This window comes from Miscanthus floridulus, chromosome 2 (assembly GCF_019320115.1).
Source record: "Miscanthus floridulus cultivar M001 chromosome 2, ASM1932011v1, whole genome shotgun sequence".
NCBI classification, from domain to species: domain Eukaryota; kingdom Viridiplantae; phylum Streptophyta; class Magnoliopsida; order Poales; family Poaceae; genus Miscanthus; species Miscanthus floridulus.
In genome coordinates, this window is record NC_089581.1 from 125,131,412 (window position 1) to 125,146,617 (window position 15,206).

Sequence of the window (15,206 nt, forward strand, 5' to 3'; positions counted from 1 at the left end):
CGAATCACATGCACTTTTCTACTATCCATATCATAGCATCTTATTGTATGGTCCAAATCCAAAACAAATAATATCAAGTGGCACTCTGGATGAATCGTGATCAGATTATACTGCTACAGAGGACCAATCACTCTGGATGAAGGGCGGGCCTGGCACAACTGCAGACGCCCTCTTTGCCGAGTGCTGGGGGCACTCGGCAAAGCCAGCCAAGCACTCGGCAAAGGCTTTGCCGAGTGCCGCACTCAGCAAAGGTCTCTCGGCAAAGATTTTGTCGGCAAAAATTTCTTTGCCGAGTGCCAAAAATCGACACTCGGCAAAGTCTTTGCCGAGTGCCAAGCCCGCACTCGGCAAAAAAATAACTGCGTCAACATTTAACGCCGGCTTTGCCGAGTGCCTAGGGACTGGCACTCGGCAAAATTTGAATTTTTGCCGAGAGCCAGGGCTGAGCACTCGGCAAAGAAACATTTTTTTAAAAAAAATCTTTTTAAAAATAGTCTTTGCCGAGTGGTACCATCTGGCACTCGGCAAAATTGACCTCTTTGCCGAGTGCCAGGCTGTGGCACTCGGCAAAACTGGGGAAGTGGCTGTTTTTGCAGCATTTTTTTTCCAGCTTTGCCGAGTGCCACACCCCTGGCACTCGGCAAAGACTTCTTTGCCGAGTGTTGGCACTCGGCAAAGCTGGGAAATTTGCCAGTTTTTTTGTTTGTTGCTTTCCTTCGAAAGCAAACACGTAAAACTCATATATAATACATGAGACAGCACACAGGCATTTAGCATCACACAAAACGCATACATAATCCATAATACATCACAAGCACATCCAACATCCATCACAAGCACATCCTCCTGCATAATCCATCACACGCACATCCAATGTGCAAATCCATGACAACATCTAAGAAGTCTTCATCCAACACAAGTCCTAAATCAAGAAAAGTCAATGAAACATGAAGGGGCATCACCTACTGCCACTGATCCCAATGGGAGCCTGAAGGGGCACCTCCGTGCGGTGGTGGACCTGTCCAGCCGAGATATGTGTGCTGAGGCGAAGGAGTCGGGTTCGAACCCGACGACTGTTGCACAAAGGAGAATTGAATTCATTAGTATCTACACAAGCTAAAGGACTTGATCAACCATATATATATACTCACCGGAGTGCCTAGAGCCAGAGGAGTAGGAGGCACAACTGGAGCGAGTAGCGACTGGGGCACCACCACACCCGGGAGAGTGGTGCCGAGGCTCGACATGAATGAGAACATGTCCTGCATCCTCTGCGCCTCGGCCACCCTCTGGGCCCTCAAGACCTCCCACTCGGCCCTCTCGGCCTCCCTCTGGGCCCTCTCCCTCTCCCTCTCGACCCTCTCGGTCTCCCTCTCGGCCTCCATCCTCTCTGCAGTGGCCTGCAATATTCAATCACCAACGTTTAAACAATGCAAATGCAAGGTACATGTGTAAAAGTAATGAACGGCGAATGAAATAGAACTAACCTGGAGTGCCGCCATCTGCTGCAGTGTGCTCGCCGGCCGAGGTCGAATGGGGATGGAGGAGCTCGTGCTCTGTGCTCGGATCTGGACGAGGTTGGGCACAGAGGTCGAGTCGACCATGTTGGAGGCCATCCAGTACTGGCCATGCTGCTTCCCTCCTCCGAGCCTCATCACGAGGTCAGTATCAAGGGGCTAGGTGGCGGGGTCGAAGTCCTCCCCATGCCGCTCGCGGGCCGACGAGGCGTAGTCAGTGAGCTTGCTGTGGACGCTCGTGTTGTTGTACGCCTCGGGCCCATCCTCCGGGTTGTAGACGGTGTCCGGGGCTATCGCCTTGCCCTTGTGTGCCATGGCGTACGCCATGAACTCGTTGCATTCCTAGCCATCATGCGACTGGGACTATGAGGAAAACACAAAGATGATTAGAAGTAATGAAAATTGAGCGTTAGAACAAATAAATAAATAAGTGCGTAGCATGTACCCAGGCCTGGGCATACGAATTGAGGGGCCGGTTGCCTTGGTGGTGCGCCGGCCCACCCATCTGTAGGTGGCACTCCCGACGGAGGGCGTGCCTCTCCCTCCACTCATCGGAGACCCACTTGTCCACGATGGCCGCCCAACAGTCTCTGTGCCTGGCGCACCAAGAAGGACACATCTACATGCCATCAAGTATTGTATTAGAAATGTTAGAATATAAAATGAAGGCTACCTATTCTTCATGGAATGAGTCAGTAACAATGTTTTATAACTTACTGCGAGGTACTGCTCCCTGGTGAGTGTCATGGTCCTGGCCTCGCTCTTCCCTGGGTACCAACCAAGGACGTCGCACGAGTGGTTGATGTGGCGCTGCAGCCTCGCCTCGTAGTACAGGTCTGTGACTCGGCCCCTGCATGCCCTGTCCTGCACCTTCGTCACCCAGGCGGGGTCATGCCCCTCCTCCAATGTGAAGAAGTCCTGCATACAGACACCATGAGTCCTTTCATTATTTCAAGAACGTCTAATGATTTCATAGTATTGAGCAATGTAGTGTGATGTAGACTCACCCAGAACTCACGCCTGATCCGCTCCTGTACGGTGCCGTACACGGCGTCCACGGTAGAGTTGAAGTGGTCCCACGTCTAGGGAGGCGACTCAACCTAGGCGTGGGTGACCAAACCAGGGTAGTGCAGGCGGATTAGGCCGCCGAGGATCCCATTGCACTGCCGATGATCGCCCCCGGACACAAGTTCCCAGTTCCTACAGGAGTCAGTAAGAAGAATTGTTAGTCCGCAGTTTGGTTTTCAGCATATGAACAAGAAGAGATGCAAAATGAATGGATACTTACTTGTCGCCCTTGGGACGAATCACCGGCCTCCTCTAAAATGGGATCAGCCGCGTCGGGAGCTGCGAGGACCCGCGCAAGTACGGTGCTGATGAGGTGCTCGAAGTGGAACCCCCCGCCACCCCCAGAGGAAGTGTCACCCCCCGCCACCCCCCTAGAGGAAGTGTCACCCCTCCTGTCTGGGGGGCCAGCTGCTGGTCCTCGTCGTCAGTGGTCGTCGTCTGGTCCTCCTCGGGCGGGGGGACGGTAGACGACTGTACGGCCCTCCTCGGACAGCCGCGGGGGCGGCGGGCCGGATGGCTCCTCGCCGACGCCTCCGCCTCCGCCTCCGCCTCCTGAGTCGTCCTCGCGTAGAGCGAGTTGTAGGTCCAAATCCGCCTTCCGCCTGGCATTTTGTCGAGTGCCTACAAATACAAAGAGTAAACCAGTTAGCACAATATAGACAAATATAGAGATGCAAAATGAACGAAACATAACTAGAAAATAATAATAATATAGTATTACATGAATTAGAAATAATCTTCAGGATCGGCAGTGGCCGGATCATAAGTGTCGTCATCACTAGCAATATTGTCTAACATTTTCGCCTCATCTCCATCGTTGTCATCAATGGCAATGCCAAACCGTAATCGCTCAAGCAGTGCTAAGTCTTTGGCATTTTGCACCTCTTCTCCATCGTCCTCATCTCCATCGTCCTCATCAATGTCATTGTCTACTTCCATGCCCATCAGCGAAAACATGTCTATGTGAAACATGCCATCTAGCCCCTCGGGTTGATAGAACTCCCCTGTATATGTGTTTGGGTCAAAGTTGTAATCCTCATCGTTTGGGACAGGCACTTTGCCATGCGGTGATACCAACTGCGCAAGGTACCAACCCTCAAGAGTGGGATCTTTTTGGCACGCCCATGGAAGATAATAAACTTGCATGGCCTGTTGAGCCACAATATAGACATTGTCTCCTTGATAGAGGGAATCTTGTCGAATTTCAACTTGTCCAATCTCAGGGGCTCTTCTCGTGACATTGGGATCGAACCAATGGCATTTGAATACGACTGGCTTATGACCTCCGCGAAGCTCAAAGTTGAGCTCGTATATTTCTTCGACTATGCCATAGTAGTCGCGGTCATCGGTGCCGGGCGTATGAACTCCAGTATTTGTGGTTTTTCGATTGGGCCGACTGAGCTCGTGGCTTCTTGTGTGGAAGTGATAGCCATTCACATCATATACGGTGAATGACTTGACTTTATAGGGGAAGCCTTTGACAACCTGTTTCAACTCTTCATCCATTTCCGCATCCATGCGTGCCTGTAAGGTGAGGGCGGATAGATCATTACTCGCTCGTAGGAGCAAAGTGGGATGTCACAGATGGAACGATGTAAATTGGATGGTACCTTCTTTTCGAATCATGAAATGAAATCGGGCACACCACCTTTGAGAAGACTATCTTGTTCTTGAGGGGAAGGATCCCTATTTCCTATCCAGTATGTATTTAGAAATTCCCTAAAAAGCAAGAGACAAGGGGGTTGGATAGATAGACGATAGTGACGACGTATGTAACAAGCTCATTGAGAACTTACTGCACATAAGGGTTCACTTCGTCAAGGTTCAACAACACATACAACATGATAGTGCACCACTCATCATTCCGCAAGGTCTTGGTGCTCGAAGCGCTTGCCCTACCAAGTTGACCTTTGAAAAGGCTGAGATTTGATGACCTCTCGTCGGTGTTGTAACGAGGGATTGGATTGTGCACGCTGGGAAGGCTATCCTTATAGTATGATGTTGTGAAGTTTGACACCTCATCAAGAATGAATGCCTCTGCCATGGATGCCTCAATTTTGGCTTTATTTCTACACTTTTTCCAAAGAACCTTTAGACATCTCTCGATTGGATAGCACCAACAGGCTTGCATGGGCCCCCCATTCGTGCCTCGTGAGGCAGGTGCAAAATCAGATGCTGCATTGAGAGGAAGAAGCCGGGTGGGAAGATCTTCTCCATCTTATAGAGCAACACAGGTGCCACTTTCTCTAAGTCATCAATCATGGCCCGAGATAGCTCCTTGGCACAAAGCTGGCGGAAGAAATAGCTCAACTCTGCCAGGACACGCCACACATGCTCGGGGATGAAACCTCTGGTCATCACTGGAAGGAGCCACTCAATCCATATGTGGAAGTCATGACTCTTCATCCCTAACACTCGGCAAGTGGACACGTTCACTCCCCTCCTCAGATTCGCCGCATACCCATCAGGGAACATTAACGACTGAACCCACTGACATACTTCCCTCCTTTGGTCCTTCTTCAAAACGAAATTGACCGAAGTCCTTTTCCATTTCTTGCCAGGCGCGGGAGTCTTCATCACTTGCTTTGGTCTATCGCACAGTGCTGCCAGGTCCACTCTTGCCTTAACATTGTCCTTTGACTTTTCTGTGTCCATGAGTGTTCCCCAAAGCGCCTCGGTGATATTCTTCTCTGTGTGCATTAAATATATGTTGTGTGGAAGAAGAAGATCGTTGAAATAGGGAAGCCTAGTCAAGCCCGATTTATGAGTCCACATGTGGTAATGACCATATCCATCAAAACGACCTTTCTCTTTATCAACTTTGAGAGCCTCTATCTCAGCGCGGATCTCGGCAGTGGTCATCATCTGAGGTGCAGGATCAGTGACTTCAACACCTTTCGTGAAGTTCTTGATGTCTCATCTGAATGGATGGTCAAGGGGGAGGAACTGACGATGTTGGTTGAACGAAGAAAACTTGCCACCACTCTTTAGCCAAGTGAACCTCACACCTGCCTTGCATATTGGGCATGGGAACTTCCCGTGAACACACCACCCGCAGAATAGGCCATACACCAGGAAGTCATGCAGGGAGTAGTGGTACCACACATGCATTGTGAAGTTTCTCTTTGTAGCTCGGTCGTATGTCAGTACCCCCTTTTCCCAAGCATCGATCAAATCATCGAACACAGGCTCCATGAACACACCCATATTGTTCACCGGATGTCCAGGAATTATCAGCAACAAAAATACGTTCTTGGGTTGAAAGATGACACCGGGGGGGGGAGATTCAGGGGTATCACGAACACGGGCCAACAAGTGTATGGGGCCGCAGACAATCTATACGGGTTGAACCCATCTGTTGCCAACGCTACACGTACATTGCGAGCCTCCTTAGCTTTAACATGATGTATGCCATCGAAATGGGTCCAGGCGTCGCCATCCGATGGGTGTACCATCTTGTCCGGATTGTACCTTTTTCCATTTTTGTGCCATGTCATCTATTTCGTGGACTCCTCTGTCATGTACAGCCGTTGGATCCTCGGTATGAAAGGAAGGTACCGTAGGACCTTCGTAGGGATACTCAGCTGTTCCTTCTTGCCATCACTAGTGTCGACCTCCAGGTACCTAGAGGATTTGCACTTTGGACAGTGCGTTGCTCCCTCGTGATCTTTCCTAAAAAGGATGCATCCATTCAGACAAGCATGGATATGCTCATACGGCATCTTAAGTGCACGAAGAAGTTTCTATGACTCGTACAAGTTCTTCAGCAGGATGTGATCCTCCGGAAGCAGGGATCCAAAAACTGCCAACATACCATCGAAGTTGTCCCGACTCATGCTAAACTGCGACTTCAACCCCATGATGCATCCAATTGCATCCAGCTGTGATACCGTTGTCTTTTTGTGCAAGGGCTTCTGCGCTGAAGACAGCATATCGTAGAATGTCTTTGCGCTTTCCTTTGGCTTCTCCTCCAATCCTTCACCGAACCGTGCCTGCTGAATGTCATCCATCCAGTCTGCTACCCCACCATCTCCATCATAATCCTCGAGACGCTGTCTCACCACCTCCTCTCTAATACGATCGGCTTCACCATGGTGGATCCAGCGGGTATAGTTTGCCATGAATCCATACTTGATAAGATCTTTCCCCATGAGCCTCTTAATTTTTCTTTTCTTATTGCCACATCTGCTGCACGGACACGGCATTCAGGCTAACCCTTTAGCAGCCTCGCCAAATGCATGCTCCAGGAAAGCATTGGTCTTGGTCATCCATTCTAGGGTCATACTTGCGTGGCCCGTGTACATCCACTCACGGTTATCCATCCTCTAGCACATGCATATGTAAGCGAGTAATACAAACTGCAGGTAAATCCACAAGGCGTTCCTACTATACATCTAATAGGTGAAGGATAGGTCCTAATCCCACCCGAGGATGCGTAGATGAGGTTGGCTTCCATGGTCTACTCCTATCCAAGACAAAATTTTGGTAGTACCTCCCTGTTGTTCTCCTGATACACGTCCTGGCAGGGAGATTGTGTATCAGGAGAACAACAAGGAGGTGGTGCCAAAACTCTGTCTCGGACAGGAGCGGGCCACGAAAACCAACCCATCTACGCATCCGCGGGCTGTCCAAAAAACGTGGACAATCCGAAACAGGTATGGAATTTGGTATGCAAAGATCTGCATACCAACGACCGTATCTCTTTCGGACGGGAGACGCCTAATTGGGGTTACACGAGATACAAGTATGCAAGATGGGTTATACCTAGGGTGTCGGTGAGGTCAGGCTAGTGGGGCAGTGGCGAGTCACTGCAGTGGTGAGGCGACATGGTGCAGGCAGAACCGCAACGCCAACGAAGACGATCGGGGTCACCGAGTGCCTCCCAACGGTCCTTGTCCTGCAAAGAAAAGGCAAATGGTTAGACTCCATTGAAAATTTCGGCAGCACCTCCCCTGCACGGAGAGGTTCCCAAAACCTGCAGAAAACATTAGCATGAAGGCCAACAACCACATGTATACCAAACATAGGCACGAAGGCCATCAACCACATACATACAACAATAACTACTACTAACACTAAAACTATGAACAACAACTACAACTACTACTGTCACTATGACTTACTAACTAACACTAACACTACTAATTAACTACTACTACTAACACTACTACTTACTAACTAATACTAACATTAGGGCATACCTTGCCAGCGAGAATGCGAAGACCGAGGGCCGGCGATGACAACGGGGACGACCGCTACGGTGTGAGGGTCGACGAACTGAGGCGGCACCTTTCTTCTCCTCTTCTCCTCTTCTCCCCTTCTCCTTCTCTCCTCCCTTCTCTTTCTTCTTCTTCCTCCTCCCCTTCTTCTCCTTCCTCCTTTCCTTCCTCCTCTTCCTCCTACCTCCTCCTCCTTCCTACAGCGGGCGCGCAGGCGTGCGGGCGCGGGGCCGGAGGCGCGCGGGCGCGTGGGCCAGGGAGCCGGTGGGGCGGGCGCACGGGGAGCCGGCAGCTGCGGCGCGGTGGCTCTGGCGGTGGTGGCGTAGCGGCTACGGCGCGGCGGTGGGGCGGCTACGGCGCACGTGTGTGTGTGTCAGGTGTGTGCGTGGTGTGTGTGCGTGTGTCCGGTTTTTTTATATTTCAAACCTCTTTGCCGAGTGCCAGATCCACGGAACTCGGCAAAGAAAGTATTTTGCCGAGTGCCCCCGATCTGGCACTCGGCGAAATAAAAAATTAAAAAAAATCCTGTCCTGGCTTTGCCGAGTGCCTAGGGCTAGCACTCGACAAAATATTCACTTTGCCGAGTGCCAAACCTTGGCACTCGGCAAAATAATTTTTTTTTGTTTTTTGCCACCAATTTTTTTTCTTAGATTTGTATTTGTACCATGAACAACATGTTTAAATTTGGCACAATTTCATTGTTGTTTGCTATATTTCTTTACTTTATTTCGTTTTCTTGCAATTTTCCGGAAAATGTAGGTTTGAACTACAGGTGCATCGAATAATAGTTTTGATCCATTCCAAAAATGTTATTCTTGTTTGTTAGTGTCACTTTATGCTAAATCTAGGAACTTTCTCCAAATTTTGATCAACGTGCTCACGGGGCAACATCGCGAACTTACGTGCGAGTGGTTATTTAATTCTATAAAATTCAAACGAATCCCGAAAATCATGAAACTTGGCGAGATATCGTGATATCACATGCATATGCGGTGGTAAAAATTTGAAAATGTTTGGAGGACGTCATCACGTATGGTGTTCACAAACCAGGACATCATTACATGTGATGACGTCCTCCAAACGTTTTCAAATTTTTACCACCACATATGCATGTGATATCACGACATCTCGCCAAGTTTCATGATTTTCGGGATTCATTTGAATTTTATAGAATTAAATAACCACTCGCACGCAAGTTCGCGATGTTGCCCCGTGAGCACGTTGATCGAAATTTGGAGATAGTTCCTAGATTTAGCATAAAGTGACACTAACAAACAAGAATAACATTTTGGAATGGATCAAAACTATTATTCGATGCACCTGCAGTTCAAACCTACATTTTCCGAAAAATTGCAAGAAAACGAAATAAAGTGAAAAAATATAGCAAACAACAATGAAATTGTGCCAAATTTGAACATGTTGTTCATGGTACAAATACAAATCTAAGAAAAAAAGTTGGTGGCAAAAAACAAAAACAAAAAATTTATTTTGCCGAGTGCCAAGGTTTGGCACTCGGCAAAGTGAATATTTTGCCGAGTGCTAGCCCTAGGCACTCGGCAAAGCCAATATTTTGCCGAGTGTCAAACAGAAGGCACTCGGCAAATAGGACGGCGTTGGGTACCGTTATCCCCGGGCGCTTCTTTGCCGAGTGCCCAACTTTGCCGAGTGTCTGGCACTGGGCAAAGTTTGGCTTTGCCAAGTGCCTTATTTTGCCGAGTGCCAGACACTCGGCAAAGCCCTATTTGTCGAGTGCCAAGTTTCGCCGAGTGCGGCACTCGGCAAAGGTGGCCTTTGCCGAGTGCCCGATATTTGGCACTCGGCAAAGATTTGAGCACTGGGCAAAGTCCTGGTTTCCTGTAGCGTGGTGCAAGTGGTAGACTCTTACCGCCTGTACGGTGACCGGAAGGTCCCGGGTTCAAGTCGCGGTCTCCTCGCATTGCACAGGCGAGAGTAAGGCTTGACACTGACATCCTTCCCCAGACTCCTCACAGACTGAGAGCTCTCTGCACTGGGTACGCCCCTTTTTTTAAGGGCCAAAACTGATCATTCCATGTAACTTTGAAGTGCTGACACTATGTTTGAAGATCCACTCATCACTAGCATAGTCCTTAAGAACATATACTGATAGCTTCAAGTCATGTTCTTCAACCGTAGTGAGATAGTACAAGTGGCCTTGAGAGTGTCCAATGAAACCGTCATCATTGCCCTGTGGCACGGGGATGGTCCTCCATGAGTTCCCCTGGGTGTCAACCACCAGTACAGCTTCAACTACGCAAACACATGAAGAAAGCCATTGAGAAATACAGTGCTCATACCATCCCACAAGGCCACATCGTCACTCCATCCACTCTCCCTGTGAGCCCAATGCCCGGTCTCCGACGAGTGATCTCAAGCCCACCAACATAGTAGCCATATATAGGTGCTGCATGCGTCTCCACGAACTCAAACACATGGAAGTTCGGGGAAAGGGCCAGGTCGAACCCCAGCCGCGCCTCACAGATGTTACCAGCCTGGCTGGACTCAGGCAGCGCCACCCATTCCTTGTCGCTGGGTTGCAGACGACGTAGCAGTTGGCGCCCGGGGCCGTCCGGCTGTGGCAGAGGAGGAGGCCGTTGCAGCAGTCCAAGAGGGTGATGTCGGCGTGGCCTGGGAGGAAGGATAGGGAGGGGCGGATCAGGGGTGCACCGCTCTTCATGACGTTGGTGAAGTGGTGGGCAGTCTCGGGGAAGCGCTCGTGGCTGGTGGTGTGGTAGAAGAAGCCGGCGAGGGTCTAGGGCAGCTTCTTGCGGTGGTCGGGGTGGGAGATGAGGCCACGCCAGTGTTTGGACACGCACTTGAAGCGGCAAACTGACTTGACGGGCAGTCGCGAGAGTATATCCACGATGAGGTCGTCAGTGAGGCTGGTCAACTGGTTCCTTCTCTCCTTGGAGCCCGTTGCCATGGCTATCTATGGGGAGTGAGGCGGTCTGTGAGTGGCGACTGCGGAGCACGGAGGGGAGAAGCAAGGAGGAAGAGCCTTTTATCTGTATGTCATTATAAAAGATGGTCCCGACCTACAAGTAACTAAAAAGTTCGAACACACCTGTGTGCCATCGCGCTAAACTTTTTTGCCTTTCACACCATTCCGTCCACCTTCCGTCTGATTTTTGCCATTTTCCCGCTCTGACATGTGGGCCCAGCTAGTGAAAGTGTCCAAAATACCCTTCTCTCATACTTTTATCATTTTCTTTCTTTCTCTCTCCGACTGGTGGGACCAAGCTGTCGGTGTCTTTCGCACGCTGTAGGCAAAGAGGGCCGGGCCATAGGAGCGGAGGCACAGCGGGTGCCCGCAGCAGCCATCCGGCGGACGACGGAGAAGGCCATGGCAGGGGCGCGGGTGGCGGTGGCGAGGCGCATGACGCTGGTGAGGGTGGACGCGGTCGCCGGAGTGGAGGTTGCCCGTCCCGCGGTGGCGGGGAAGCTCGCCTACATGCTGGTCGCGGTGGCCAGGGGGAGCTTGTCGCTCGCCGTCGCGGTCGCTGGGGGGGAGCTCACCGCACGCTATCGCGGTGGCTAGGGAGATCTTGCCCATGCGTCGTCGTGGTGGCTAGGGGAGCTCGCCACATGCCATGGCGGTGGTCGGGATGGAGCACCTGTGCACGCCCACGGTGGCCGGGGGGAGCCCATGCGTGCGCCAGCGGTGGTCGGGGGAGCTCGCCGCGTGCCAGGGCGGTGGCCGGGATGGAGCACCTATGCGCACCTGTGGTGGCCGGGGGGAGCCCATGCGCGCGCTCGCGGTGGCTGGGGAGAGCCCGTACGTGCACCGGTGGTGGTTACCGGGGAAAAGCTCACCACCGGTTGCTCCAGGCGCTACTGCTGTAAGAGGTCGAGCTCGCCATGGCCGTCACGGTTTGCTGTGGGTTGCTATTTGCGTCGACATCAATGGCGATGCCCATGTTCATGAGCAGGGAATGAGCGAGGGTAGAGAGAGCCAGAGGGAGGGCGAGCAGAGCTCAACGCACCACTGGTTCCTCCTGGCACGCTCCATGCTCCTAGGGTCGGCCGTGCCGCTGAAAGGTCCTAAATGGCTAGAGGGGGGTGATGTCAATAGAATATCATCGGTAGTCCTCCGAGGGGTATCCCACGAAGGTAGATTGAATGCCAGAGAAGCGTGTGATCAAGAACAAGAAGGCAACAGAGTCACATGAGTTATACGGGTTCAGGCCATCAGTATAACGTAATACCTTACTCCTGTGTTCTGTTGGATTGTATTAGCTATCGTATGATATTACATGAGTTTGGAGGGGGTCCCTAGTTGGTTAGATCTGAGAGATAACCGGAAAGTAATAACTGATTACAGGAATCTTGGAATCATATATATCCTAATAGATCTCGTAGTATCTTCAGGATATCTTCCTGGTGTCTTGCGGGAGGCACCGAGCAGAGTCGTGCCCCGCAAGGCTTCATCTTGTGGGCTGGGCCACCCCTGGGGGCGCAGCCCATGTGGTCTGCCATGGGTATCTAGGGTCGTACTCCCCACAGCTAGTCCCTGAGCACCTTGTACCCGTTGTGCAATGCCGTCTTGAGCCTGTCCGAGCAGGTACGAACAAAGCCGAGCAGTCAAACTCATGGTCTGACCACCATAATGAGTTGCCGAGCAGTTGCGAGCAATTGCCGAGTAGCGTGGTCCGTCACCGAGCAGCATGATCCAAGTATGGCTTGCCATAAGGGTGTAAGCAGCTCAAGTTTTAGAATTAAAAATTTCTTCGCAGTGGACCAAGTGTGACCACTTAGAGTCCGACCACGCGAAAAGCATGTAGTCTTCCAAAAAAAGCAAACACATTCACCACGCGGTGAAGTGTGCCCACTTAGTCCCCGAGCCTGACAGTAGATGACATAGTCATGTGGTGCCAGGGTCCAAAGTAAAAAGAAAAAAAGAAGACCACCCGAGCAGGTAGCCAGTCCTTGGGTGTAGCCCTGAAAAGCACATTCACCGTAAGGTGAAGTGTGCCCACTTAGTCCTCGAGCCTAACAGTAGGTGACATGATCACGTGGTGTTAGGGTCAGAAACAATAGTCAACTGAAGAAAAATCCCTAATGCGGTGAGGAACCAAGACGTAATGCTGACGCAGTCCCTGAGACACAAGAGGAAATCCTATTGATAACGGAATCATGGAGAAAATACCAGAGTAATGGCTGTACAATATTAATTATTAAGCCATATCGATTGGCGAAGTTGTCAGCGAATATTCGGCGAGTAACAACCAATTGTGGCGATAAATTAGCAATACGGACCGGGGCTATGCGAAGGCCCAGGAAACGGCCCACCTTCAGTTGCAGAGAATTCAGAGAAGCGTAAATTACGGGAATGGTTTCCCAAAAACCCTCGAATGCGAAAAGGTGGGGGAGTGCTTTATAACTGTGCCGCCACACCCCACGTTCCCACCTTTGCCACTTTGCCATTTCATCTTCCTCCTCAGCCCTCGCCCTTCTAGATTCACATCCATACTTGCTTCCGCTGCCAAACCCTAACCAGATCTGAGAGATGGCACCGAAGAAGGGAGCTACGAAGCCGAAGAAGACAAGCCCCAAGAAGGCGAGTGCCAAAGTCAGGCGTGATGAAGAGTGGGTGCCATCGCGGACCGGAGAGGCAGAGCTCAACAGATTAGTGGAGGCGGGAGTCCTTCTAGACCGTGTTACCACCGGATGGCGGTAGGCCCTTGGTGAGCCCTTCCCAATGCCCCACACTGATGAAGCAGTGGTGTTTGAGGATTATTTTTGGCGAGGATTGAGATTCCCTGTTCATCCTTTTCTGAGGGATTTGTTGGATTTCTGGGTGGTTAGTTTGTGCAATCTCCACCCAAATACCATTTTGCATATCTCGGTCTTCATCCATTTCTATGAGGCATTTCTCGGAATCCTTCCGCATTTCAACCTCTTCCACCACTTGTTCTGGCTGAAGAAGAGAGGCGGTGGTGGTTCCAAGGTGGTCGGCAGAGTGTACCTTTAGCTATGCGATGGAATGGTTGGCGAGTACCTAACTGTACCATTAAACACGTCGCTGAAGGGGTGGAACGCCAGATGGTTTTATATGAAATAGATCCACTCTGCCATCCGTTGCGATGCTGACCACGTCCCAGAGAGCTAGAGAAGCTGGTCGGAGATGCCAAGCAACATGGATATGGAGCAAGTCAGGGAGCTCCTTGGCTTGATTAAGGGTGTGAAGACCTACGGTGGATTGGTGGCGGTGAGCTTCATAGTGCGCCATGTCCAACCCTGTAAGGAGAGGGCCCACCCCGCCTTTGAATTCAAGGGGGAGACCGACGGTTCTCAGGAGAGGCCAGAGATGCTGTCGAGGGATGTAGTGCAAGAGCGAGTGTAACAACCCAGAAATCCACACACCAAAAATACCAACTACAAATTTTTTTGAAAATCCCATGAGATGATGAGTGTCATGTATAGGAACCTAACCTAAGAGTTGCATTAGAAGTAACCCAACCCAAGTCATCACATAAGCATGTCATTTGTTGATTATGAATATTTAATCTCTAACAAATAAGTGTTGCATACATTTTGTGAGTTGGACTTTTCATTTGTCTCATGTAATGCCTAACAACCCCTTTTAAAGTAACGAACCAAAAGAAATCAAATCAAAGGTTTAAGTGAAAACTACCCATATTTTTGTATAACAAAACTACACCTAGTTTTGTTATACAAAATGGATAAATAAATTCCTAATATATATATTTAAGGAAGTTGTGGGTCACATATCTAAAACCCTAATGAATTTGGTGCACCAATTTTTGAATTCAAAAACCAAAACCAAATTTAAATTTAAACAATGGAGATGAAATGAAAAATAGAAAAGAAAAGAGAAGAGGAGAAGGCCTCGAAAGCCCAGGCAGCTCGGCCCAGCCAGCCCCAGCGCGCGCGTGGCCCAGCTTGCGGCCCAGCAATGCCCGCGCGCTCCCCGCCTTCGCTCGCTGCCGCTACCGCTGGACCCTGCGTGTCAGTCGCACGACGCCCATGCCCACGCGTCTCCCTGCCTTCGCTTGCAGCCGCTGCCGCTGGACCCCGCAAGTCAGCCCTACTATTCTTCTTCTCCACGCCGTGCACGACCACCACGCGATAGAGCCCCGACAGCAATGGCAGGGTGGGCCAGGGGGTCACACCCGGGGCATGGCCTTACCCCCCTTGCGCCGCACCCACGCAACCATGCACGACCATCGGATGGGATGCATGCCTCCGATCCCCCTCAATCTCTAGCCACCGAACGCCAGGCTCCATGGTCGAGCTCTGCTATAAAAGCCCCAGCCCCGGAGCCCTAGCGCTCGTTCCGTCGCCCCGCCACCACCTCGGTGGCCGTCCACAACCCACCCGAGCCAAGAGAGAAGAGGGAGAAGAGGAAGAAGGGGGGAGACGT

General features: G+C 50.9%; 2 pseudogenes; both read right to left on the minus strand.

Annotated features, from left to right (window-relative positions):
• Positions 1–1,859: 1,859 nt before the first annotated feature.
• LOC136537008 (uncharacterized) lies at positions 1,860–6,907 on the minus strand (annotated as a pseudogene).
• A 2,923-nt stretch (positions 6,908–9,830) lies between these two features.
• Positions 9,831–10,745, minus strand: LOC136537009 (F-box protein At5g07610-like; annotated as a pseudogene).
• Between the last annotated feature and the right edge of the window lie 4,461 nt (positions 10,746–15,206).